This window comes from Peromyscus maniculatus, chromosome 11 (assembly GCF_049852395.1).
Source record: "Peromyscus maniculatus bairdii isolate BWxNUB_F1_BW_parent chromosome 11, HU_Pman_BW_mat_3.1, whole genome shotgun sequence".
Classification (NCBI taxonomy): domain Eukaryota; kingdom Metazoa; phylum Chordata; class Mammalia; order Rodentia; family Cricetidae; genus Peromyscus; species Peromyscus maniculatus.
The window spans coordinates 44,299,173-44,325,422 of record NC_134862.1 but is presented as its reverse complement, the minus strand read 5'-3'; the positions used below and the strand labels follow the sequence as shown (position 1 = coordinate 44,325,422).

Genomic DNA, 26,250 nt, shown 5'->3' with positions numbered 1-26,250 from the left:
CACATCCTCCAGAAACACCCAGTCTCTCTCTAGCCACCAGCTGGCTCATTCCTGGATGGTCCAGGGAGTGAGGTTAAAAAGCCATCTTGTCATAACCACAGAAGAGACCGGGAGTGGCATCGGCTGAGGAGGGCAGACCTGAGGTAGTGAGAGTGTGAAGAAGCCAGCCAGTGTCTCCTCCCCATGAAGTTCCTACTGCACAGTGCCTGGTGGCCGAAGAGACAGGGACAGGGACAGTAGCTGCTCCCACACCCCGTGGAAGCTTTGGGCTCTTTGGGGTGATTATACTGCAAGTCCCCTAGGCTTCACCCTGCTCCCCATGGCCCCTGCTCCCAGCTGCCCTTCTGCCTGTGTGCCACGGGCTTTGACTGATACGATGAATAATGGCCGTGGCTCTTCAGGCTCTTCTGGGATCCACGCTGTATTAAGCCCTTCACATGTTTCTTCTTTAATCTCCCTAGGAACACTAGAATACCACCGCCTTTATCACTGGCTGTGTTTTGACAACGAAGTCTCTGAAGCTCAAAGATAGAAAGGCACTCACTCAAGGTCACTGAGTAGTAACCAGCAGGATGGGGCTCCAGAGGTCTTACTCCAGGGCTGTGCGGAGCCTGGGAACCGGGTCCTACTTCTTAAAGCATGCTTCAAGGCATCCCTGGGGATAGGAAGCTGGGAGGAGCCGTGCCCTGGGGGTTCCAGAGCCACCTGCTCCCATTGAACCCCGGTCTGGTACTCAGGCACCAATCCTGACCTCCAGCCCCAAGTCTTCAGAGACGGACGGGTTCCGGGACATTCTCCGACTTGACTTTCTTCATACACAGATGAGGAAGACAAGGAAAAGGCTGGCCCAAGGACACATCCAATCATACAGATGAGAAGCAGGGCTTGTAGACTCAACCTAACTCCTTTGTTTTCATCCAGGGGTCTTCCTCCAGCACCTGAGACCCAGTGCCAGGCTGAAGTCCCCACAGGTCCTCCCCAAGAATGACCCCAGTGAGATGGTGTGCAGGCAGTCCAGGCTGTGCAATGGGCTGTTACTGCTCACACTGGAGATCTTTCTAAGCTGGGAGGATTCTGGAGGTAGCCGGACAGCAGAGCAGACAGCATGACCTTGAGAGGACTCTGATGCTCCTATCTACCCCAGGGACCCTCTCCCCGGGGAAGGCTATGCCCTGTGCAGAGGGTAAGCAGTTCTGGGCTGGCACTGGCCTGCCTTCCTCCCAGGCTGGAGACTGAGGAACAGCAGTAACGGGATAGGCTGTAGGCCTCTGTCCACTGGGAAGGTGAGAGAACTATATGCCCAGAGGCTAGCCTTCTACACCCTGCTTCCTCCTTCCCTTCAGTTGGGACAGCAGGTGTCAGGCTTGGGGAGACCCCAGATCCTCAAATGCTCTATGTCCCAAACCCCCATTTCCAGATCGACAGAGGGGTAAAAGTGTTCATCAAGGTCAGCAAACAGGTCGGGATGGAAGCCTTCTGACTCCCCCTGGAGTTCTGGGTGCAGAGTTTCACACTGTCACCCCACCCCACCCCCGGGGGTGCACAGGACTCTCTGCAGAGGCCAAGAATCAAAGGTGGTGAATTCCCAGACACAGAAGCTTGGCAGGAGGACTCACGGGCTCGTTCACCGGAACTCCTTCCTCCTCATTCTGCCCTACATCATCCCCATTCCTGTGTGGTAAGCCAATTCCTTACATCCTACTGAGACTCCCATAGGTACACTATTTATCCAAGGTCACACAGCAAATCCTGTAAAGCACTCCTGCCCACTCTCCCCTTCTCCCGGGCCTCTTCTAGGTCCATGGCTGCTTGCCAGGATCCTTGAGAACCCTGATCCCTTCATTGCACAAAGCCGCGGCACTGGTTGGAGGATGAAAAAAGTTCTGGGGAGAGAACGGGGCAGAAAAGATGACCGCAGATTCTGGCGTGGACAGACCAGGCCGATAAGGAGTGCAAAGGACAGTGAGCCCTGCGTTCTGCAGAGTGCCAGCACCCCCACTGCGCTCCGCTCTGCGCCAGGGGGCTCCAAAGCTCCGCGCACGCACGTGGATCCTCCAACTCATCCTCACTGCGGCGGGGGCAAGCAGGGTCCCCCACGCCCTGCACATGCTTCTCACCGCACACCCACTCCATCCGCCCTCCAGGGCACTTCTTCCTATGGTTTCAAAGCTGTAAGTGCCCTGGCTTTCCAGCTAGCTCCCTGTCCCAGCACAGATGCGCTATCCTAGGCTCCGCACTAGAACAGGTCGAGGTGGAGAGGTTCCTAAGATATTCAGGACATCTCCCCCGGGACAAACAAGTGGATTTCCGGAGCCCGATCTCACCAGGGGCTGGTCCTGCACTTAGTTTATACCTCAGCCAAGTACCAAACCCAGAAAGTCCGGGGTCCAGCACCAGGCCCTGGGAAGCTGCTGGTGTCCTGGGTGTGGCCTCGCTTGGGACTGCGGGGCATGGGGATGGCCTCGCAGGGTGCCCTGCTTGGGCTCCCTCTTACCCGGGGACGTTCCGGGAGCTGATCGGCGTGGGCTGGTGGAGAAGGCAGCGGGAGCCTGGCGCCCCGAAGTCCGGGTCCCCTCTTCCCACTCCCGCGCCGGCCGGCGCTGCAGCTCTCCTCCCGCTCCCTCGCTCGCGCGCTCTGCAGTAGTAACAACCTGATCCGCTTCCCCCGCCCGCCAATTGAGATGCGCCTCACATCCGCCTGCACACGCGCGTGCGGCCCCTCAGAGGCGATCCCCGATCCCGATCCGGATCTCGGATCCCGGGGAGCAGGGACCTGCACCGGCACCCCCACGCCCCCCTTCTTCAGCCAGGACAGCCCGCAGAGGGCGGCAGAGAAGGGGCCGCCCCGGGAAGGTGCAGCCTGGAATCACCGGGAAGAGGGGTTTAACCGCATGCGGCCATTCAGAAGTTGCAGGCCGGGTGGTTCAGACCCTGGAACCGCATGGGGCTCCCCCGGCTCTGCGGAGAATCCCTGCCGCCCGCCCGCCCGCGCAATGCCCTCCTACGACACTCTCCACCCGCCCCGCCACTGCAAGCTTTTCCAAGCTTCTCAGTGCTCAAGAGTGGTTGGGGGAGGGGAGCGAGAGAGAGAGGGGGACCTCCGCCAGTCGGAACTGCAGGGGAGAGGGGAGAGGAGTGACGTGCTTCAGGGATACAGTTGAAGGTTTTCCTGAGTCGAGGGGAAATAAAAGAGAAGGGAGGGGGAACAAAAGGCATACCCGGAAGGGAGAGAAGGAGGGGGTGTAGTCCAGGGGGCATTGCGCCAGGTTTCTGGAGGGTGGAGTCAGGACAGGGTGCGGGGGCTTTCCATAGGTAACTCAGGGAGGGGGAACGCGGAAGAAAAGAAGCTGACCTCACAAGGGCTGTGTCCTGGAGCCCTCCCTGCTTGTCCCAAATCTTGCTTTCTTCTTCTTGGGCTTCCACAAACCCTGAGTGAGGGCACTGAGTAGGGAGTGGCAGGGAGGCTTGGAACCAGGGTGCCCCCTCTTCCCCAGGGTCTTGGTCTCACCCTTGTCCCTCACACTCCCTCCCCAACACCTCTGCTGCTAAGATCTCAGAAGCCCAGTCCCCCCAGTGGCTGGTCAGGCTTCCCCAGACCACCCCACCCTTGCTCGAGTCGGTCCGGCTTGCTCCACCCTCTGCGGCAGCACCTTTCTCGTCCCATCCTGTTCAGTACACTCAGAAACACAAGTTCAGGACCCGCCGGCGGCGGAAGTGGTCAGACGAGCTGGGAGAACCAGCTTAGGCTTTCCAGGGTTTCCCCTGGGCATATCTGGGGGAGATGGGAAATTACCAACCTACCATCAACCCCCTCTTCTTCATCTCCCTGTCCCCAGCCCCAAGGCTGTGCCATCATGCCCATGCCCAGCGACTGCAGGAGTCCCGCAGCGTGCTGCTCTTTGTGGGGCTGCTTGCTGAAGGCCCCTAGGCTACAAAAAAGCTAACTGGGGGGGGGGCGGGGGGGGGAGAATTCCAGGCAGCATGCCTGGGCGGGAGTATGTGTCTGGACACCTGGCAGGGGCTGCACATGGGCGCTGGGAAGGGTGCTCCCAGGTGGCCGTTCTCCAGAAAGAAGGGGTGGCCTGAGGGTCAAGAGCTCAAGGTCAGAACATACAGAGTACTGGGGGTGGCTCTCAGGTGAGAATACAGGGTTTCCTTTAACTAGTGCTCAAAGGCAGGACCCACGCCTGCGTGACGGGAGTGGATGAATGGTGATGCTCGCGATGGATTAAAAGGACACTGCTACAGGAACTGAAAGATGCCTTGAGCTTGCTCACCACTGTCGTGCAATTGGGTCTAAGAGCAGGGGTGAAGTCCGTCTGCAAGGTTATGCCCACACTTTCTAGAAATACCTGTTTGGTTTACAGACTGTCTCCCTGTGCCTGTCCCCTCCTAGGGTGGAGGGGTAGTGAGTGGAATTCTGTTGGCATGTGACAGGATCGGGTGCCATCTCCGCAGGCAGGGAGCTGAGCAGGTCCTCTGAGGAAGGTATCTGCAGTTGGCTCCCTCCCTGACAGGGGTTGTAAGAGCAAACCTTGATCTCTCAATCCACACAGGTGGCTTCAGGGCAAGGCAGGGATAGTTCTTTGTGTGGTGATGGAACAGAAGTCCCCTAAAATGTGGGTAACTCCACCAAGGAGTCACAGTGGTTCTAGATGCTGATCTTTCCCTAGAGTCCTCATTGACTGAGTGCATGGCTATGCCTCCCCCTCCTCCCCAAGTGCTCCTTCCAACCACTTGTCCTCCTTCTTCGTCTTCTTGCAAGTTTCCTGCCCCTGAGTCTCAAGGTGCTGCCCCTTCCCACTCTCCAGTGTCACCAGGTTCTGCCCTTGCCCACATCTCTGCCCTCAGTGCTCTGCCCTACCCCAGGACCTTTGCACACGCTGTTCTCGCCGACTCAGGCACTGTTCTCTTCCCCCTCACCATCTCACCATGTCAGCCTCCCACCCCACCTACCCCCAGCACTGCTAGCCTCAGTTCCATGCCCCTCCCCCTCCTTTGTTTTCACCCTGTATACTCTGTTCACTCTGTTCACTCTGTTGTTTGGTTTGGTTTTTGTTTTTCGTTCACTCTGTTCACTCTGTTGTTTGGTTTGGTTTTTGTTTTTCGAGACAGGGTTTCTCTGTGTAGTTTTGGTGCCTGGCCTGGATCTCGCTCTGTAGTCCAGGCTGGCCTCGAACTCACAGAGATCCACCTGGCTCTGCCTCCCGAGCGCTGGGATTAAAGGCGTGCGCCACCACTGCCCGGCTATACTCTTAACTGTAATCTCCTTGAGAGGCCTTCCTTTGGTCTAGCCTCCACATACACAGAAAATCCTCAGTCAGCATGAGGCTGAGTGTCCTAAATGCCAGGGCTGCCACAGGTACCTGGTGTGACTAGACTATGTAACCTCTCACCTACAACGTAGGAGTTAACTATAAAACAGGGTTATTATCCTGGATTAAGGGGATGGTGGGTGCAGAGAGACCACGGTACTCTAGGGATGTGCTCACTCCGCTGGTGAAGGACTCAAACCTTCTGCTACTTCTGGCTTCTCCCTAGGATACTGGATCCTCACCTGCCAAATCTCCCCCTGCCACAGCACCTCATTTAGTGGCTCTTGAGAGCCTGACATCTGTCCTAGACTTCCTGGGGAAAGGGATTGCAGCTGGTGCCAGCTCTTCCCCTTTCCACCTGGCTTCACCAGGCTGCCACCAATTCTCTGCATTCACCCCGAGTCGGCCCCAGGTACCAGCTCAAACCAACCCAACTCCCAGCCATGGATGCATGCCTTGGCTGACCCAGGAGTAGCCAGGGAAGGGGCTGGAGGTCCAGGTGACCAAGGTCACTCCCAAATAAGTCCACACACTATGAGCAAAGTGTCTCCCTTCAGGGTCCAATGAGGTGGCGGCTCTAAGCCCCTCCCCTACAGACAGGGATCTGCCCTGGCTCTCTGCATCTAAGCAGCACACCCCAGGCCTGTTGCCAGAGCTCCGGGACGGAATGGGGTTGGGGATTACACACTGAAGGGATGCCCTGAAACCCACTGCTGCTGCTCAGGTGTCCTTCTTCCTGTCCCTGTCACCTGAGCTGACAGCTCCTCCCCCAGGCTTGACTCCAGGAGCACACCACAGCTGGGTCCCTGCAAAGCGGCTTGAGGTTGCTGCATGCACAGTGCAGAAGAAGGCTTGCTGGAAGTTAGCTCCCACCCCATCCCCAGGCTTCTCCTGAACGAGGTGTGAGAGAGCAGGTTGAGTTGGTATGTGACAGCCCTTCCCCTTGACGGACTCTTCCTCTCCACACCTGTCCAGACAATACAAGAGTCCCAGCGCTTCCCTTCTAGAAACTAGATTCCTGCAAAGACCTTCAGCTCCTGCAGACGCCACCATGACCATCACCAGAGCTGACAGGGACCCTTTCCTCCTCAACGTTGTCCCTCTTTCCACCACCCTGGTTTCAGAGCAGCAGCCCCCAGACCCAGAAGCCTCCGGCTTCACAGCTGAGAAAACTCAAGTTCCGGAAAGGCAAAGGGCCTTTCCGGAACTTCAGCCTCCAGTCTCCAGGGCCAGGGCCCAAGCCAGGATTCAAGCCCTGATCTGTGGGTTCAGACAGCCACCCACCTCCTGGGGAGAGAGAGGACTGCCCAACAGCACACCGCCACTTTGAGCATCTTCCTGCTACAGCTCCAGTTCTAGCTGGACTCAAAGAGAGCATCTCTAGATCTCCCCAAGGAGGGCTTTTCCTAGACATGAGTAGCAATTCCCAGGCCACCGATGCACAATGCAAGCTTGGCCTTGAAGAGGGAAAGGAAATTGGAACTGTACACTGAGCCTCTCTCCAGAGGCTTCAAGAAGCCAAGATAACAGCTGTGGGAGGGAGGCACCTCAGGGAGGGTCCTCCACTCCAGGTAAGCCTGCCCACCTGAAGTGGGGGTGGGGCACTTGCTCACACACGGTGACCTCTACTGCCATCTACTGGTCGGAACACACAGCCTCTGTTAGCTGGATTTCTAGCACAGTTGGATTTTTCCTGTAGAGAAAGAGAGAATGCAACCTGGAACTCTCTGTCCCACATTTTTTTGGGTAAGCATTCCTGAGAATGCACTGTGTGTCACACACTCTGCTAGGCCTGGGAATGACACACTGTAGGTCACAGTCCCTACTGGCGGAGAGAGGCACATGAGCTGCAGAGAGAGAGAGAGAAGGAAGAGGTGGCCATGGGGTGGGGTGTTTCCCTGGGCCTCCGTGGGGCCTGCTGTGGAGAAACTCCCAAGGCAGACAGCCTCTCACTGGCACCCAGAGTCCGCCTTCTGCAAGGTCTCCCAGCCTCGTTCACAAACAGGGTGGGAAGGAGTGATGGGGAATGGAATGGGATTCAGGCATCGTCAGGGGCCTGAACTCAAAGGGCCTTGGAGGTCAGACCGTGAGCAGTGAGGCACACTGTGAAAGCTTCCTTACATCGGGGTGAGGCTTGGAGGTGGGGCAGCCAGGGAGCCCCAGAGAGATCGCAGCCAATACTGCACAGGTATGGAACAGATCCTCTCCACCGGTAGAGGAGGCCGCAGGGCAACCTCGGGGGCTCTGGAATGCATGACTGCAGCTGTGGTGCAGTCTGTCACCAGAGTGCAGAGACTGTGGGGTATGAGTTAGGACAGTCCCCGTGTAGAAGCCTGGACTGCATTCCGGGGAAAACACCACGCAGACACTTAGACATGCGGATGTGGGGTTCAATTCTGGATCACTGGTCCCAAGGGCTGGCTAATTCTCTTTCCTACCACTCGTCCTTTGGAGTTTTGATTCCTGGGCCAGCAGTGCAAGCCCTTAACTAAGAATCCATGGAAATATGTCTCTCCCCGGTGCAGAATATTCTTGTCTTTTTGCACATACGGTTTGACAACTCAGTGACATCATTCTCACTGGAGAAAGCAGACCACCACCCAAGTATCGCTCTTTCCCAGACGCACACAGCCAGCGTGTTACTTTTTGACCATGAGGGCCCTTCGCCATGGCCCTGCCTGATCACTCAGCACCCATGCCTCTGGCCCCAGTCTCCCAGTGGTCTGCACCCCACCCTGCCCGCTCCCCTGCACTGCTTTCTGATGGACTCAGTCACTGTCAGAGTGCCTCACCTCCATGCTCGACAGCCAGACCTCATGGGCTTCCTTCTGCTCTGTCCTTCACCAGTCTCCAAAGGCTTTGCTGGTGCACTGGGGGTTCTTTGCAGTCACCCCGCTCACCCAGCACAACTGAGGCACGTGGCAAACACTTCATCACCCCTGGCTGCTGACCTCGTATCAGAGAAAAACTGGGACTAGGTGCTCCTCTCTCCGCGGAGACCAGGAAGAGGGTACGAATCCAGAATAGAGGCGGGGCCCCATTTCTGGACATTTCTCTGGGTGAGCCAAGCTGTGTCCCTCTGTCGCCATGGTGATCCCTGGCAGTGAAGCGGAGGTCCTGGGCAAGGAGGCAGGGACCTGGGATCTGGCTGTCACTGGCTCTGACTTGCTGGGTGACCTTGACTAAGTTATTCTCTCTCTGGGTCACATCTCAGCCTGTGTCTTGATCAGAAGGGTCAGGGCACAGTAGTAAGATGGGCCACTGGGCTCCCGGGCACTAACAACCTGCTTTTAGCCAGCTTCCTCCCACTCCAGCCTCAAAATGGGGGAATTAATTGAGTGTTCAAGCCTCTTTCCTGGCCCAGCCATAGCTGAGCTTCCTGGGAAATTAGGGTGACATTGGTGCAAATAATTGAGTGTCTCTCCCAAAATGGTCTTCAGGCCCCGTTGCTTTAGCTGCTGCTTAAATAGATGAGCTAATTAACTTAACTAATTGCTCCCAAGGTCTAATATTTTCAGTCACGTGATCCAAGAAGACACATTCTCCATGGTCTTTCTGCTGCCCACACTCCCCGACTGATGGACCAGCTTCCTGCTGGGCTGGGGACAGCCTCTGCACCCTGCATTCAGGCCAGCTCTTAGGGCTGGGCTCTTGGCACCAGAGTCCCACCTGCCTCTGTCCACAAAACCTGCCTCAGTTTACCTGCCAACTCCTTCATCCTCTCAACAACTTACAGTTAACTATCTGCTTTATGAATAGACTGTGGTGCTGAGCTGGGGAGTGATGGGCAGAACAAACAGGGTCGCGTCCTCACAGAGTGCTTGGCTTGCTTGCCGAGGTGACACCAGTCACTGACCACACACACACACACACACACACACACACACACACACACACACACACACACACACGCCATGCTATGTGCGATGCAACCACTAATATAAAGAGAACACTGGGACAGTGCTGTGCACAAAAGCAATCAGATTTTTCAGGGAGATCAAGGAGGACTTCCTGGAGGAAGAAAGGCTCGACCTGATTTGAAGGCTGGGCAGATATTAACTGCACAGCGAAGAAGAGAGTGCACTGTAGGCAGATTGCCTGGACTCTGCAGAATCCAGCAGAGATGCTAATAGCTGGACCAGGCAACTCAGGATAGAAAGAGCAAAAAGTGATTGGCTCTGGGGTTGGACTGGGTGTGAGGGGAGAGAAGGGGAAGCATTAAGAGTAATTTGGGCTGGAGACACAGCATGTACAGCTCTTCCAGAGGACTGGAGTTCGATTCCCAGCACCCATGTCCGGCAGCTCACACTACTGTAACTCTAGACCTAGGGGGACCTGACACAGCTGGTTTTCTGGACATCTTTACACACACACACACACACACACACACACACACACACATACACACACACATGACACAGACACACACACATGCGTTAAATAATAACTGTTTTTTCAAAAGTAACTCCTAAGCTACCGGCTCGTGGCTGGATGACAGAGACCAAGAGATGAAGCAGACATGAGGACAGGGAAAGGAGACATTTGTGTCCTTGTGCCAGGGCCCCCAAAGCTGAGGGCAAAGGGCTCTGACTGTCCTCCCTCACGCATACCACCACCCCATAGCTGACTCAGACCTGGGACCCCAACTGAAGGAGGCTGAGCCTGGGGAAGGGCCTGGACTTTCCAGGGCGCTGGACTTTCCCAGGAGGGGCCTGCAGCGGCACTTAGAAGCCGGGGAGGTGCTTTCTAGCACCTGGACGGTATTGTCAGTGGTCCTAGAACACGGCGGCACTGGAGAGAGAAGTGGACTTTGGAACACTTACCCGTGTGTGCACTTGGGTACACACACACACACACACACACACGTGTGTACACACTCACATATGCATGTGCACGCAGGAGGTTGGGGGGCACACCACACAAACCCTGTTATCGCCTCCCTGGCTGCCTTGAGTAGCTACTGGAAGACTTCATTAGTGAGTCAGGAATAAGCCGCTGGCCCCTGTTGAGAGCCCGCTGGCTGGGTTTCCCTCGGCATGTTCCCATCCCTTCTTGTCTTGCCTCTGGGCTCTACCACCAGCTCTGGCCCAGCTGAGTGACCTTGGCTAAATGGTCTCTTCCTGTGACAGAGGGACTGGGTAAGGTGATCTCTAAGCTCCTTTCAGCCCTGAGAGTCGATGGGTTTGAGTCTCTATGCTGGGATACTCTAAGTGGGTGGATAGAAAAGACACACACACACACACACACACACCACCGGGTTTTTTAGAGACAGTGGAGAAAATTAAGAGGACGTCTCACTCTGAACGGAGCCAGCAATGGGCATATGTGAGTTTTAACTGAGGGTTCTCTGAGAATCAGACATGAGCTGGGTGACGGAGCTGCCGAGGGGCAGGAAGCTACCTCCTAACCCGGACCCCTGTCTGCTGCCCTCTCCATCCCCAGCCCTGTCATGGCCTCCCTCCGAGTTCCACCTGGGCAGTCCCCCCCTCCCACTCTGGGCCTCAGGGCTGTGACAGCAGCTGCCGGAGGGGGCGAGGAAGCGGCGGCCCCTGGTGCGCTGGGAGAGTCTCTGCTATGCCGGGGCAGGCTGCGTCTCAGCGCCACTGCATTGCAGTGGTCCGGTTTTTTTGTTGTTGATGTTAGTTTTTATCCTAAAAGCCCTCGTTTTCTGGGCAAATACGAAGCCAAATGCTTTCAAAAAGGGGTGACCAGATTGCCTGGGAATATGCCAACCCCTTCCCGTCAGGGAGACCAGCCTGTCAGGGAAGAGGCCCCCTCCCCCCCCCCCCCCCCCGACCCTGCTCTTGGTAAAATGGGGAGGTCTGGGTCAGAGGAACATAAAGCGGCTGATTGTCCCTTCCTAACAGCCAGGCCCAGACCGGACATAAATGTTTGTTGAATTAGAGCACTTCTGAGCTTCCTGGTCTCTGGGGGCCGGGGCTTGAGGCTCCCCCACACAGTCTGGGATGGGCTCAAGGAAATCAATCACTCTCTTTCTCCTAATGAACCTTTGCAGGGGGCAGCGGCGCCCACGTCTTTCAGAGCACTGAGCATGCTGTAAGCTGCAAGGGCTGGGGCAGGGCACGCACGTGGCAGCCACCCCCCCCCCCAATGCCTGGCATTCCCTCCACTCAGGCTCTGTTAAGTGTTCGGGTCTTAAGTTTCACAGTCAGGGAATGCCAGGCTCTGCATCTCCCATTACAAAGGCAATGGCGGCCGGGCTTGGCAACACAAGTCTGTAATCCCAGTTCCCGGCCAGCTGAGGCACAAGGATCATGAGTTCAAGGCCAGCCTGGGTTATATAGTAGGATTCTATCTCTAAATAAATAAATAGATAAATAAATAAATAAAGGCACTAAGCTCAGTTATCAAAATAAATCCAGAAGGGCTGAATTAAATCAGGGGCAGACTTAGCCCTGCTACTTGACTCCCTTCCATCTCCCTCAGAGAAGAGTTTCCAGGGAGTCTGACCGCCCTGGAGAGACACCAGGGTCACTTAGCTGACAGGTAGAAAGCTGCAGAAAAAGACAACTTGGATGCAAGGTCGGGGCAGCGGCTCTTGGCTAGGTAAGTGGAGGAGTGACATTTCCCACCTCAGAAAAGATAACAGATCTGGCTCCGTGCTGGTCCTCGGGTGTCTGAGCTGGGCTCAGGTGGTGTAAGCACCACAAGGTCCCACACTCTCTCCCCGCAACCTGGAAGGGCTGGGAGAGCCCTGTCTGCCCTCTGTAGTGTTTAGTCTCTCTCAGGCACAGATGGCTGTAGCTCAGGGGCAGCCAGGGTACAACAGAGCCAATCTGGGAACAGCCCAGGGAGGGATACTGCCAGTCAGCCCATCTGCCGAGCAGGTGACAGCTGCTGACATGTAAGTTGGAGTGAGGGACAGGGAGTCTGGTCGATAGGGTCAGAGCTGCTTCCTCTAGGACCTTATCCCCCCGCCCAGGCTCCCTGGGCGCTGTGCCTAGCATGTAGGTCTTCAGTAAAAACAGACTGATGCCCGTCTGCCGAGAGAGGCTGCCCCCCGCCTCCCGCGTGTCCATCAAAACAGGGAGGAGCACAAGGTCACTGCAGACGGAAGTGATAGCTCTCTCCCCTGTGAGATCCAGACAGGAGGATGGGGTGGCGGGATGAGGGTTAGCCATGAAGGGGAATGTCCTCTGGAAAAGCAGAAACCATGTCACCAGAAGCCCAAGCTTGGGTCCCGAACCTGCTACTTTCTTACTGCTGTGACCTAAGGCAACTTCGCTAACTTATCCGAGCCTCAGTTTCCTTGAATGTAATATAGCAATACTCCTATGACATGAGGCAGGGCTATGTGACAAGACATGTGTGTCCTCAGTAAGCAGCGACCACCACTAGCCCAGAATAGCAGAGAATGGCAAGAAATCTCTTTGCAGACAGCCATAAGCCACTGCTCCCAGAATTTACGAGGCATTAAAAAACTCCTGGAATTTTCCACAAAATACAGATTCCCAGGCTCAACTCCAGATTCAGTTGCAATAGGGTGAGTTCAGTCTTCCCAGAAAATGTTGAGCTGGGAGTCTACGGGTTACATTTTGAGAACTATCAGCCCAAAAGACAGGAGAGATGGTCCCAAGGCTCCTGCCAAGGACTGCATAGACATCGGGCCACTCTTGCAAGGAACAGAATTCTGTCCCTGCTTCCTCCCCCCCCCTCCCTCCCTCCTAGCAAGCATTTTGGTTTCCCCTGCCACGGTCTCGCGCTTTCCTCAAAGCCATTTAGTAGATCAGCAAATACTCACTCAGCATCTACTGTGTCTGCCACTGTTCTACATGCTGAGGACAGACAGAGCAATAAAAAGACACAAAATTCCTCCCCAGGCTTGGTGGTGCATGCCTGTAATCCCGGTATTTGGACAGCTGAGGCAGGAAGACCCCAAGTTCAAAGCCAGCCTGTACTACATAGCCAGAGCTGTCTCAAGGCAAACACCCTTGTCCTGATAGGTCCGTATAATTTATATATTTATTGGCATCCATCCATGCAATACCCACTCTGCCAAGCACTGTGCCAGGCATTCCAGCTGAGTGCAAAGAAGCTTGTCCCAAGAAATGCAAGGGGAAGAGGCCTCAGGGACCAATGAAGTCCTTAGACTTCAGTTCCAAACCCTAAGGCTCAGGGCAATGTCACGATAACTGCTCCCCCCCAGGCCACCTGCTGGCCTCACCAACTGCAGCTCAGAGGAAGCACCCGGAAGATAGGCATGGCTTGGCCTTTCTCCCTGGCTCCCTCGCTGTCACTGCTGGGGACAAACTATTTCCTCCTTCCCCCGATCCAGCTCTGTCCCTTTGTATAATTCTATGCCTCATAATTACACATGAGGGCAGGCAAACTCCCCCAAATGCCGCCGCGTCAGGCCATCGATAACACTCCCTCGTGGCTGCCCTGTACCACCCTGCAGCCCTGGAGCTGCCTGGCAGGGGGAGCTCAGCCCGTGGCCTCAATTTTTCATGCCAACCCCACATCCATCACCAGCCTGCCAGCTCCGCTCTGCGCTCCAAGGGGGCAGGTGTTCAAAGAGAACGCTCTGCAGGTGCTGGCCTGCTCCGCCACCCCCGCTGGAGGGCTTATTGGAAAATTTAAAATCTACTTCTTGGTGCTGGGAACTGCATCCAGGGCCTCCTGCTTGCTAGGCAGGTACCCTGCCGCTGAGATGCGCGCGCAGTCTCCGGAGGGGTTGTCCCCACGAAGGGATCTTCGTGGTGTAAATAGGGTGAGGCACAAAAGAGCCCCTGATTTGCTCCAAGTTGGCTGTAACACATGTCATTCATTTCATCTGTTTACTCATTCATTAATTCACTCGGCAAACACTTTGAGAGCTCCAGACACCAAAACTGCATTCATCACCGGACATATAACAATGATGAGATTATCTCTGACCTCAAGCAGCTCCCACTCCAATGAGGAGACCCATGTGACCACACCACAGGCAGACACAAGACAGACACCAGTAGGACAGATGTCATTAACCAGGGCGGGGTGGAGGCAAGTAGCTGAAGAGACCCTGGAGACCCGCCTTCTCTGAGCCTGGGGTGCATACTCCTAACTTCTTTGGGCACATACCACGTTCACCATGAGACATGTCCTGTGGTCCCAAATGCAGGCGTTTGGCATGGGACACAAAGCTTAGTTTGATCGCTAGCTCAGCCTCAACTATCTAAGGTAAAGGCAAGCAGATGAGAAGTTCAAGGTTGAGACCAGAGAGGTGACTCAGCAGATAAAGGTGCTTGCCATCAAGCCTAGTGATGAGTTTGAACCCCAGAACCCCAGAACAGAAGGACAGAACTCCTGAAAGTTATTCTCTGATTGACACATGCACACTATAGTACATGCACAACCATACACACAAGTACAAATGTCTAGAAAGAATGCTTAGTCTGTGCAAATACCAGAACTACAGAATTGTGGTAAAAACCTTTAATCCCAGCCCTCAGGAGACAAAGGCAAGCAGATCTCTGTGAGTTCAAGGCCAACTTGGTCTACATAGTGAGTTCCAAGACAGCCAGAGCTACATAGTGAAAACCTGTCTTGAAAAAAAAAAAAAAAAAAAAAAAAAACACCAAAATAAATAAAAAGAATGTTAGATCAAGTTTGTGGTCATCCTCAGCTACACAGCAAGTTCAAGAACAGCCTGGGCCACAAAAGGCCCTGTCCCAGCAAAATAATAATAGTTAGCCAAGTGTCTGGTACACAGTGGACAATCGTCTGTAATGATAATGGCGGTGGTGTCAGGGCTGGAGAGGAGATGTTTGCTCTTTGCCCATGGGGGGGACAGCAGCAGGACACGGCAGAGGTCCATGGACACACTCTGTGGATGCACTAGCTGACTCACGGAACTCCTCTTGGTGTCCGTAGTCCACACTGGCACGACTGCTCTTACACATTTCTTTCTGATACCAGGACTAGGTATTAGAGTAGGTAAGCAAAGAGCAGTGGCCCCTGTTACCTCTACCCACCAGTGAGTGGGAAGGATCCTGTAGTGGTTCGAATAAAAATGGCCCCCGTAGGCTCATGCGTTTGAATGCTTGCCTGCCAGCCACCACATTTCCCACCATGATGGCCACTAACCCTGGGAAATGGTGAGCAAACCCCCCATTCAATGCTTTCTTTTGTAAGTGGCCTTGGTCATGGTGTTTCATCACAGCGGCAGAACAGTAACAAAAACAGATCTTTTTCTGGACACCAAGAAAGAAGAAAGAGACCTCAAGCCACCCCTTTGTCTCTGGAAGAGCACGCTGTTTGATCTCAGAGGGGCATGGTGGAAGACATTGCCCTCAGCAGGAAAGAGGCCCTGCAGCTTGGGTTCACAGGGAGAAAAGGCATCCCGTCTCAAGCACACAGTGAGTTAGTTCCCTGCAGTTCATCTGCTCTCCAGCCCTTGCTGGTCCTCCCCAGCGCTGGCTAGGTGTCCCTTACGACCTGCACCCCACACACTGCAGCCCTGGACCACTCATCGCCTTTCTTCCAAATTGGTTCTTTCTGCCGTGTCTTGTGTTCGACCGAGCTCATGGTCCATTCTTGGGGTCATCTTTATGAAAAGAACTGTCATTACAGACATCCTTAAATGGACGCAGGATTGGAAAAGAGCCTAGGAACACCAGCATTTATGAGCATTTTATATTCTCATGTTGCCTATTACCCCTCACACTTGGGACTGTGGGGGTTCTTTATCTCATTTTTGGAGTTATTTTAAAGTGAATCCAGATTTCATGTTACTTCCCTTCATAAATATTTCAGTATAGTTCCCTGTTTTAAAGGCCACGGAAGCACACTCCCTCCTATACAGCAAGGCGTCACCATGCTCTGCACACTCACATTCTCACTATGAAGAGTTCACATTCAAATACCCCTAGATGCTCAAAATGCCTTCTCAAAGCAGCTTTGACTGTGGAGTGGGATGACAAAGACCTGTTATCTCAACATTTGAGAAGCAGAAACCCCAGGGTTAGCCTGGTCTATGGAGCAAATCCCAGGCCACCCAGGGCTGCATCGGGAACCCTGTCTCAAAACAAGCGAGCAAACAGAAGCCACCTCAAGTCAACACGTGCTGCATTTGGTTGTTGAGTCCATCCAGGCCTTTTGAGTCTATAGGATTTTTCCACTTTCGTTTTGTTTTCTTAAGACAGTGTCTCATACAAACTGAAGGCGGCCTTGAACTCCCTGTGTGGCTGGTTCTCTGGCCTCCGTCCCCCAAGGGCTGAGACTCCGAGTGTGCACCACGCCTCCCTGCTTCTTGCCCCTTTCACATCCTTGGCTAAGTGGAGGAACCATTTTCTCCTGCACATTGTCCCGTACTCTGGGCCAGCGGGGTCCTCCCCCCTCCTTGCTCGGCTCCTCCTCATGTTTCCTGCAAAAGATTCAAGTGGCGGCAAGTCCAGCCTCCTTCAGTCCCTTAGCTCCTCAGGGAGCTTCACACTTCACCCTTCACACCCAGCATTGCACACCCCAAACAGCACCCCACAGACTACTGCCGCTCTGCCTAGAATATCCCTTCCTCTCGCCGCTGCCGCCCGCCTTGGCTATATTTAGCCAAGTCGGGTTTAACTTTTCTTTCTAGGATGTAGCTCAACACCCCCCCATCCTACCCCCACCTCCCACCCCTTGTCCCATCTCCCACCCCATCCCACCCCACCCCCACCCCCCCCCCCCGTCTCCTTTCTTGGTTGGGGCGGTTCACCCAAACCTCAGTGTCTTTCCATTTCCCCATCTCACTCTTTTGTTTGGTTTTTCGAGACAGGGTTTCTCTGTGTAGCCCTGGCTGTCCTGGAACTCGCTCTGTAGACCAGGCTGGCCTCGAACTCACAGACACCTGCCTGCCTCTGCCTCCAGCGTGCTGGAATTAAAGGCGTGCACCACCACCACCACCCCATCTCTTAACTTCTTTCTTTGTGCCTAGAATATCACATTTGAAATAACATTTTTATTAATGGAGAATTACATACAATATTGACCATATTCAACCCCCTCCCCAAACTCCTTTCGTGTTCACCCCATCTCCCCACCCACCCAACTTGACGTTCGCTCTTTTTGTTTTTAAATCCATCTAGTCCAGTTTGCATTCTTCAAATACTCTTGGGTGTGGGGCCAATCCCTGGAGCATGGTCTACCTACCAGGGGCCACACCCTTAAAGAAAGCCGACTCTTGCTCTCCCAGCAGCAATCAAATACCAACAGTTCCTCAGCTAGTGGTGGAACTTCATGCCAGCTCCCCTCCTCTTTCTGCTGGGATTTTGTCTGGCTGGGACTTGTACAAGTCCTGCATGTGCTATCACAACCACTGGGAGTTCCTGTGTCTGGGAAAACACTCTTTCCTTGTAGTGATTTGCCTCCTCTTCCATAGTGATCCCCGAGGCACGGGTGTGATGGAGATGTCCCATTCCGGGACGAGCACTCCGCCCTCTCTTATCATCTGCACACCGACCAGTTGTGGGACTCTGTTAGTTACCGTCTACTGCATGAAGCAGCTCTCTGATTAGAGTTGAGAGGTACACTGGTGTAATAGTGGCGCAGATGTTAGGAGTAACCAATCACTTTCTGATCGGATTGAACGCCCACTCCGTGAAATGGAACCCATAACTGACACTGTTATCAGGACAAGAATCTGTGCCTCAACAGGCCACAGGCCCTACTACCATTATGCTGTTAACTGGTCACAGTATTAAAAGGACTCCTGAGGACTTCATTGCTGTGCCCGTGGTTTAGTGCATTGCCTTTTTATTTCATTAGCCCCTTTGTTTGTATGATCTGGGGCTGTGAAGAAAAGACTGGCCTTAGTATTCTGACTGTCCCTGTGTCTAGCACAGTGCCTGGCATGTACTGAGCATGTCACCAGTGGCACTGGTGGACAGGGCTTTGGGAATCTGGCAAGGTTTTAGAAATGTCTTTGGTTGGGGCTCTGTGTACAGCACCAGCCCTTCGCAGCCCCAGAAGCAGGAACCCAGGAAGAGGAGAGGCTGCTTCTTGCAGGTGTGGAAATACAGAGGCACAGGTCCTTCTCAGAGGTTTTCCAGGACCCCAGCTGCCTGACCTCCTCTCCCTGAGGCCTTCAATCCACTCCCCAGTAGAACCCCCAGAAAGACTGACGTGCCTGTGCCCTGGCCACAGCTGACTGCGTGTCAGCAACGTGGGGTGTAATCTTTCACCTCCGTTTCTTCTCTGTATCCAACACAGGTAGGAAGGGTGAACTCACTCATCATCATGTAAACCCAGGCTCCCCCAAACAGGAGGTGTGGGTTGGGGGAAGGTTGGAGGGAAGGTCTTTCCACTTACAAGAAGGGAAGACTCCTCGGCCCCTTTCTAACTGCCCCAAAGGCTTTTGGAAGTTGGGGAATTAGCTCAGGGGTAGAAGGCTTGCCTAGGAAGGCGCTCCTGGAAAATCCAGCCTCAGGCCCCTCCCTCTGGTCCATCACAGCTGGGAGGAAGGTGACTCGTCCCAGTCCATTTGCGTTTCCTGAGAGCACATGATAGCAGCTGGTCCAGTCACCTTCCTTTGGCTCAGGTTCTTGTTTTCTAAACAACTGCTCTGAGGTACACTTACAAACATACAGTAAAACACGCTCGTCTGAGGGCTGGAGAGACTTAAGAGCACTTGCCGCTCTTCCAGAGGACCCAGGTTTGGTGCCTAGCACCCACATCAGACAACTCGCAACTACCTGTAACTCAAGCTCCAAGGGATCTGACACCCTCCGGCCTCCCATGCCTCTCTGCACACGCATGCGCGCGTGCGCACATCACACACACCCTGCACTTCATCCTCAGCATCTCAGGACCCCACCAATCTGTTTTTCCTGCCACAGATTCCATTTGCCTGGATTTTATCTTTTTGTTTTGTTTTATTGGTGTAGACAGTCTCATGTAGTCAAGGTAGACCTTGAAGTCACTACTCAGCTAAGTCTGTCCTTGAGCTCCGGCTCCTCCTGCTTCCACCTCTGAAGCGCTGGGTTACAGGTGTGCACCACCCACATTTGCTGGTTGAAACTGCCCTGTGAGTGGAATCATACAACCCGCGTTCCCCTGGGCTGCCTTCCCGGGCTCAGCCTAACTCCTCTGTAATGGATCTGTGTTGTTGCAGGCCACGGTGGCTCACTACTTTTATTGCTGAATATAGTATGTCTTCTGTGGAGTGTCAACTAAATCGAAGTTTAAAATAGCGGGAAAGCTATTTTTACTCATCCACTCTATTCTTATTCTTATTCTTGCCACCCACAGTCTCCTCAGAAACTTTCTGCATTCTTAGAAGTTCCTCTGTCCCCAGAATGGAAGTACAGGACAGGAAAAGGTAACACGAAAGACTGGGAATTGACGGGGTAGCTCAGGCGGCAGAATCTTTGCCCAGCAGGAAGTCTGAGGTTCCATCCCCAGCGTCCAGCACTGCATAAGACTGGGCATGGTGGTGCATGCCTGGAATCCCAGAACTTGGGAGGTAGAGGTAGGAGGATCAGAAGTTCAAGGTCATCCTCGACTTCATCGTGAGTCCAAGGCCAGCCTGGATGACATGAGACCCTGTCTCAAAGACAGACAGACAGACACACATACACATATACATTCATACACACGGTGTGGGGAGAGGGAGAGAAGGAGTGGGAGGGGGAGAGAGGGAAAGAGAAGGGGTAGGACTGAGACTGTCTGCTACCATGTCTTATGTAAATAGGAGATCAAAGTTTACGTCCTGTCTAGAAACGCCGAGATGCCGTACAGATGTCTCACACCTTCCCAGCATTCTGATTTTCTTTCTTAACATCATCAAAAAATAGCAGCAACCCTTATGTGTCAACTCCTGGGCTAAGTACACTTGACAGAGGTCCTTCCTGAAGGCACTTGTTGGGGAGCTGGCAGATGAACTTGTGTCCACACTGGACCAGAGCCTTCAAGAGAAAAGTCAGCTTGGAATGTACTTCATTGCTTCAGATGGGCCGCCCCACCTGAGAAGCCTTTTATGCTGCAATCCCAGAAGGCCAGAGAGAAAGGCCGTTACCTCAAGAGTGACCCTTGGTCTCTTCGCTTCTCTCCTTCAGGGATTCCTTAGTATTATGGTGGTGGTGGTGGTGGTGATGGTGGAGGAGGAGGTGGTGGTGGTGGTGGTGATGGTGGTGGTGGTGGAGGAGGAGGTGGTGGTAGTGATGATGGTGGTGGGTGGTGGCAGCGGTGGTGGGTGGTGGCGGCGGCAGCAGCAGCAGCAGCGCATGGTCCTCAAAGTCCCTCTCTCCCCCATTTGCCCTGCCCTCCCTTTTGGTCTCTTCTTAGAATATGCACCAGTACAAAGCACATATTCTGTTATCTGTGGTGCTTACTAAAACAGAATTTTAGGTTCATAATTGCTCATTTAAGAAGCTGAGAAAATGGGCACAAATTTATTTCATTAAAGAACCAAGTAAATAAGTTTGTCAGCAGCTCTCAGTAGAGAAAAAAAAAAAAGTTACCTAGGTTGTCACGATGCCAAAGCACTGATTTAACTTAAATTTCCCCAGTGACCTAACAGTTCAGCATGCTGCTTCAGCAGAATCCAGAGCCAGCCTGCCTGTGAAAACACCACAATTTTAAGTCCTGGGAAGTTTCCCGTCCAGGAAATAGGGACAAGCTGGCACCTCACAGAGCGGTCCTGGTTGGCTCAGGGCCCCTAGGATTCTGAACCCTCTCCATGTCCTGCACATGAATAAAGAGGACAGGAATGGGATGGGCGGGGAGGGGGGGGGGCTTGAGGGTCGATAGTGGAGGTACCCGGGCACACCGAAGACAACACTGTGACATACATCTGCAATCTCAGGTGCTGAGAACGTGTTCCCACAGCCAGGAATCACTTGAATCCAAGCTCAGAGTGTTTACCATGGTGTGTGAGTGTGTGTGTGTGTGTGTGTGTGTGTGTGTGTGTGTGTGTGTGTGTGGAGAGAGGGGGGAGGGAGAGAGACTGTGTTTGTGACTGTAAAGACAAAACCCACTCCAGATAAAGGGAACGACTGATTCATAGATGGATGACGGGAGATGGAGAAACCGACAGGGAAAGTCAACACAAAGAAACAGAACAGCAGGAAACCATGGCCACCTCAGGGCTGGACGGAGCCAGGAGACAGTGCGGTCAGCACCGGAAGCTGGCACCAGAGTCACAGAGGAGTAGAGCCGCACCAAAGAGGCCAGTGGAGGCCAGGACAGGAAGGGACTCTCACCTCCAGCCCCCCCAATGTGTACCTGGGGCCCCAAATACTCAGGGCCTCCACTCCCCCATTGGCCTGAGAGATCGGGGACAAGGTTTCCTGTAACTAAGCAAAGTGGGAAGGGAGATGGAATGGAAGGAGCCGAGGGCCACACTCACACTCCAGTTGTCTCCGTCTGTGTTTCCAGAAAGAAGTAGCGATGCTATATTGTGTAGTGTCCGCTGAAAATACATCACGTGAGAGTCGCGAGCTGAGCCCTGAGCCGGCTTCCCGGTAGTTTAAGCTGCTCTCTCCCACCAGCACTGTCAAAGCCCATCTGATAACTCAACAGAAGAGGGTACAGGGACCCTTTAGTGGGAACAGAAGAGATGTGATTTGAAGTCCACTACGGCTCCAAGAACTGCTACTCCCAATCACAGACACACACGACTGTCCTCTCACACCCTCGCCATACTCAGATACACGCACAGGAGGCTGTGCCAACGACACACAGCATCGGCCTTAAATCCTTCCGCCGACGCAGTCTAAACCTCTCAGGTGTGCTGTGGAGATAAATGGGTGATATATATATGGAAGTATTTTGCAAAGATTATAACATATCACTCACGTAAACACTAAAACACCATTGAGATTGTACTTAGGTTCTGTATTTAGTTATGAGTGGAAATTGGTAGTGATGTCTGTAGGTAAAATCGTAAGATCCACGAAGCTAGAGGCTCTGGGACAACAAGAAGGGAGCCTTTTATTGGGAAGAAAAGGCCATAAAGACAATTGTCATCGGTGGCGTGCGTGTTCCAGGCCCTGTGCTGGCCGTTCTGGGACACACGGTCTACCCAGCCCTTGGAGAATTTTTACAGGACAGACGCTTCTTCACCCACTTCCCAAAGGAAAAGTGGTTAACAGGTTTGCACAAGATTGCATGGCTGCTAAGGCCCAGAGCTAGGTTTGAGGCTGGGGGATGCCTGGCTCCAAGCCCACTCACCACTGGACAGGGCAGGCAAGTCTCTCTCTGATAGAGGGCATCAACTTGGGATGTTGGTGGCCTTTGTTTTAATGCCACGTGCGTTCTTTGAAGCAGACGCCGAGAAAAGTTTCACTTTTGTGTAAGCCTCAGGAATTTGGGGACATGCAGCTAATTCTGAGAGTTTAGGGTTCATTTAACAAATTCAGTACACATCAATTCCATACGAGCCACGAAAACACGACAGCTAAGCAGCTCCTCACGCAAACAAGATTCCAGGACTCACATCACCAGCCAGTGTCCTTGCAAGATGCTGCCTGCGTAGACATCCCAGCCAACGTGTGATTCTTGTCTTTACCAGAACTCCGAACCACAGTTGAATAGAAGAAATGAAACTTGACTGTCTCGTTCAGTCAACCCATCAGAGCCTGAGCTTCTCAGATCCGGTGTGACAGAGACACCACCATCCGTCTGGTGCCACGTACCATTCTCGGTAGGAAGACTGATGAATACACAGGTTGTGGGTCTAGACTCAGCCTGCAAGGGGGTCGCACACCACCTGAACGTTCAGCAGCATCCACTGACTCCCTGATGTGTGCCCAAGATTATAGGAAAAATGGCACACCACAACCAAGAGGGAAGAAAAGAAAAACCCTAAGAACACCCCTACTAATAGGTGCCGGGGTTCCCAAGCGAAGGGCTTTCTAGGTGACGCTCAATGTTAGATTAGTCCCTCAGCAACTTACAAAGTCCCAGAGTACCCCACCTGAGATTGGGGAGCAGGCATAAGGAACTAGAACAAGCTGATGCTCTCGGGGCTCGGGAACAGAGACTTGGGGGCGGGGGGCAGGATGAGAGACAAGGAGGACTGGGTATCCAGCCCTTTAACCTCTATGCAGTGTGATTAGTCCAGCAAGGGCACAGTGAGGCTCCATGGTGCTGAGCTGTGGAATCCCCACCCTGGTCCCCAGCCTGCTCTCTCTGGGAATCAACGCTGCCTTCAGTCACTTTCTGTGCTGACAATGAAGGGGAAGGGGAAGGGGACACTACATTGGGCACTAAATCAAGATTAATGAAGTCTCTGCTAGGATTAATTACTGTACTCCCTGAGAGCTGGGAGCAGAACGTGCTCATGGCCATCCATAACGGCCAGTGCGAGCTCTGAGCCGCATGGGCGGGGCGGGGCGGGCGACTCACCCTCTGCCCACCTAAGGTCTGAAAACAGCTGCAAAGGAAGAGGTGTGATCAGAAGGCTCCTCCCACAGGCCCAGTCACCACCCCGCACTAAATCCATCCTTCATGTGTCCCCGGCTGCTCTGATCAGGACAGGCTGACTAGTCACGCACAGACACGGCTTACCCTTGATGAGACAAGAGGAACTAACTCACCAATGACCTGTGGATGACAGCCAGGTTCAAGCGCGGCTCTGCAGAGGCTCCTCCCATTTCCGGAGCCTAAACCCATACCTGACCAAGGCTCCCTAGGATCTGAGGGCTAGTGGAATCTGGGTCTGTCACCTGGTCAGTGCTGAGGTCCATGAACTAGTCCAGCTGAGCATTACAGGTGGTGAGCCTGTAATTCCAGCACTTAGGAGACTAAGGCAAGTGAATCGTGAGTTCCAGGCCAGCTCATGCTATGTAATGAGTTCCAGACCAGCCTGGGCTACATAACAAGACCGAGACATCAGAAAAACAAACAAACAAACAACCAGAAGCAGGCCATGTGAGGAATAGCCAGCCGTTTCTGTTGGCCATCAGCTGGGCCCAATGAGTGGTCAGATCAGGGAAAGAACAGGCGGTACCCATTCATCTCCAGTAGCTTTTACACCATCACTACCGATGTCCACCCACTGGGATAATGAGAAACGAAATCATGGCCCTCTAACAGAGGCTCGGGGAATAAATGAGAGAGACCCAGAACCAGCCCATGATCCACATGGCTTGATTCAGAGCCGAAGAGAAGAAGCATGACTGTTCTGCTTGCCTAGGCCAGGTTCATAGCTCCCGATTCCAGCACCAGGGCTACAGGTGGTCGAGCACACACCTGCCTAGGCAGGCCCACTTCCAGGAAAGGTAAGTCTGTCATGAAGATTGACCCTGCAATGACTAGCAACTGAATAACGAGGGGTTCTGAACAACACACCCCACGGAAACACTGGGCCGCCACATAGCAGGCGAGAAAAACCCAGAGCTGGACATTCAGACAGAAAGGCCCCTCCACCCTGGGGGCCTTGGTGGTTCAGCAGCTCTTCGCCCCTTTGGTTTGTGACCAGAGTCCACCAGAGCTCCCAAATGCCTGTTGTTCTGACTGGGACTAGAATGGGAGCCTCCGATGCACAAACCAGAATGAAGTCAGGTGGCATTGAATCTCACTTTTCATTCTCTGCCTTGAAAACTTAAGCCTTCAGCTAGAACTGGGGTGCCCTACCTTAAGATGTCCCCAGGTACTCTGCAGATATGAATGCAAATTATCTGTGAATGAAAGAGAAAATTAAGAAGGATGGAGCTGGGGGGGGCGGGGGGGGGCAGTCAGGTGCTAGAGCTCTCGCCTCACAGGCTGGCAGTCTGTGGTGACACATGCCTGCCATCTCAGCGCTCGGAAGGCAAGGCAGGGGAATCAGAAGTTCAAGGTCATCCTTGGCTACATAGAAAGAAAGAAAAAGCAAGACACTGCTTAGATTATAGTTAAAGAAAATCAAGGGCCTCACAGTGACTCATGTCTGCAATTCCAAGAGGCTGAGGTAGGAGTTTGTGGCAGACCAGGGCCACATAGCAAGACCCTATTTTTTTAAAAAAAGAGGAGAGAGGAAGAGGGGGGAAGAAAGTTAAGGGTGGGTTCTAAGGTGCCTTGAGGAAGACTCAGCCAGAACAGAGGTGACTCGAGGCTCACAGAGGCTGAAGTTAGTAGATGCTGATTAGAAAACAACTGAGCCGGGTGGTGGTGGTGGTGGTGGTGGTGGCGGCGGCGGCGGCGGCGGCGGCGGCGGCGGCGGCACACGCCTTTAATCCCAGCTCTTGGGAGGCAGAGGCAGGCGGATCTCTGTGAGTTCAAGGCCAGCCTGGGCTACAGAGTGAGATCCAGGACAGGCTCCAAAGCTACACTGAGAAACCCTGTCTCTGGAAAAAGAAGAGGAGAAGGAGAAGGAGAAGGAGAAGGAGAAGGAGAAGGAGAAGGAGAAGAAGAAGAAGGAGAAGAAGGGACATAAAAAAGTGCCCATTGTTGGGGTTGGGGATTTAGCTCAGTGGTAGAGCGCTTGCCTAACAAGCGCAAGGCCCTGGGTTCGGTCCTCAGCTCTGAATAAAAAAGAGTGCCCATTGTTTTCAAACAATGAAATATAAAGTTTCCAATAAATGTGATGTTATGGACTGAACGTCTGTGTCTCCCTAAAGTCCCTAGGTTGCAGATCTTTGGGAGGAAATCTGAAGTAGACAAGGCCATGAAGAAGAAGACATGAGAAGACATGAGAGCTGGGGTACAGCTCAGTGGCAGAACACTTGCCTGGTTTGCCTCCCATTCGCAGGCCCTAGGGTCAATTCCTAGCACATTAAAAAAAGACAGGCAGATCTCTGTGAGTTCAAGACCAGCCTGATCTACAAATCGAGTTCCAGGACAAACAGGGCTACACAGAGAAACCCTGTCTTGAAAAAACAAAAAGAAAAATCCAAAACTTTATTCAAGTTCTAGGAGATCTGGTGCCCTCTTCTAGCCTCCTTGGGCACCAGGCATGTACCCAGTGCACAGACATCATGAATACAAACTATCCTGTGGTAGTTTGAGTTTATTTGGCCCCCATAAACTCGTAGGGAGT

General features: G+C 53.4%; 1 protein-coding gene across 2 annotated transcripts in view; it reads right to left on the bottom strand.

Moving 5' to 3' along the window:
* The window catches only part of Syt2 (synaptotagmin 2), a 112,427-nt gene that overhangs the window by 46,559 nt on the left and 39,618 nt on the right, over nucleotides 1-26,250 (bottom strand). Inside the window, exon 1 of one of the 2 annotated variants that reach the window (XM_042258189.2) lies at nucleotides 2,495-2,646. The exons of the other annotated variant lie outside the window; for it this stretch is intronic. The gene's annotated coding sequence lies outside the window, so the exon portion shown is untranslated. Of the gene's footprint in view, nucleotides 1-2,494; nucleotides 2,647-26,250 lie in introns of those variants that run through there. 2 annotated transcript variants of the gene reach the window in all.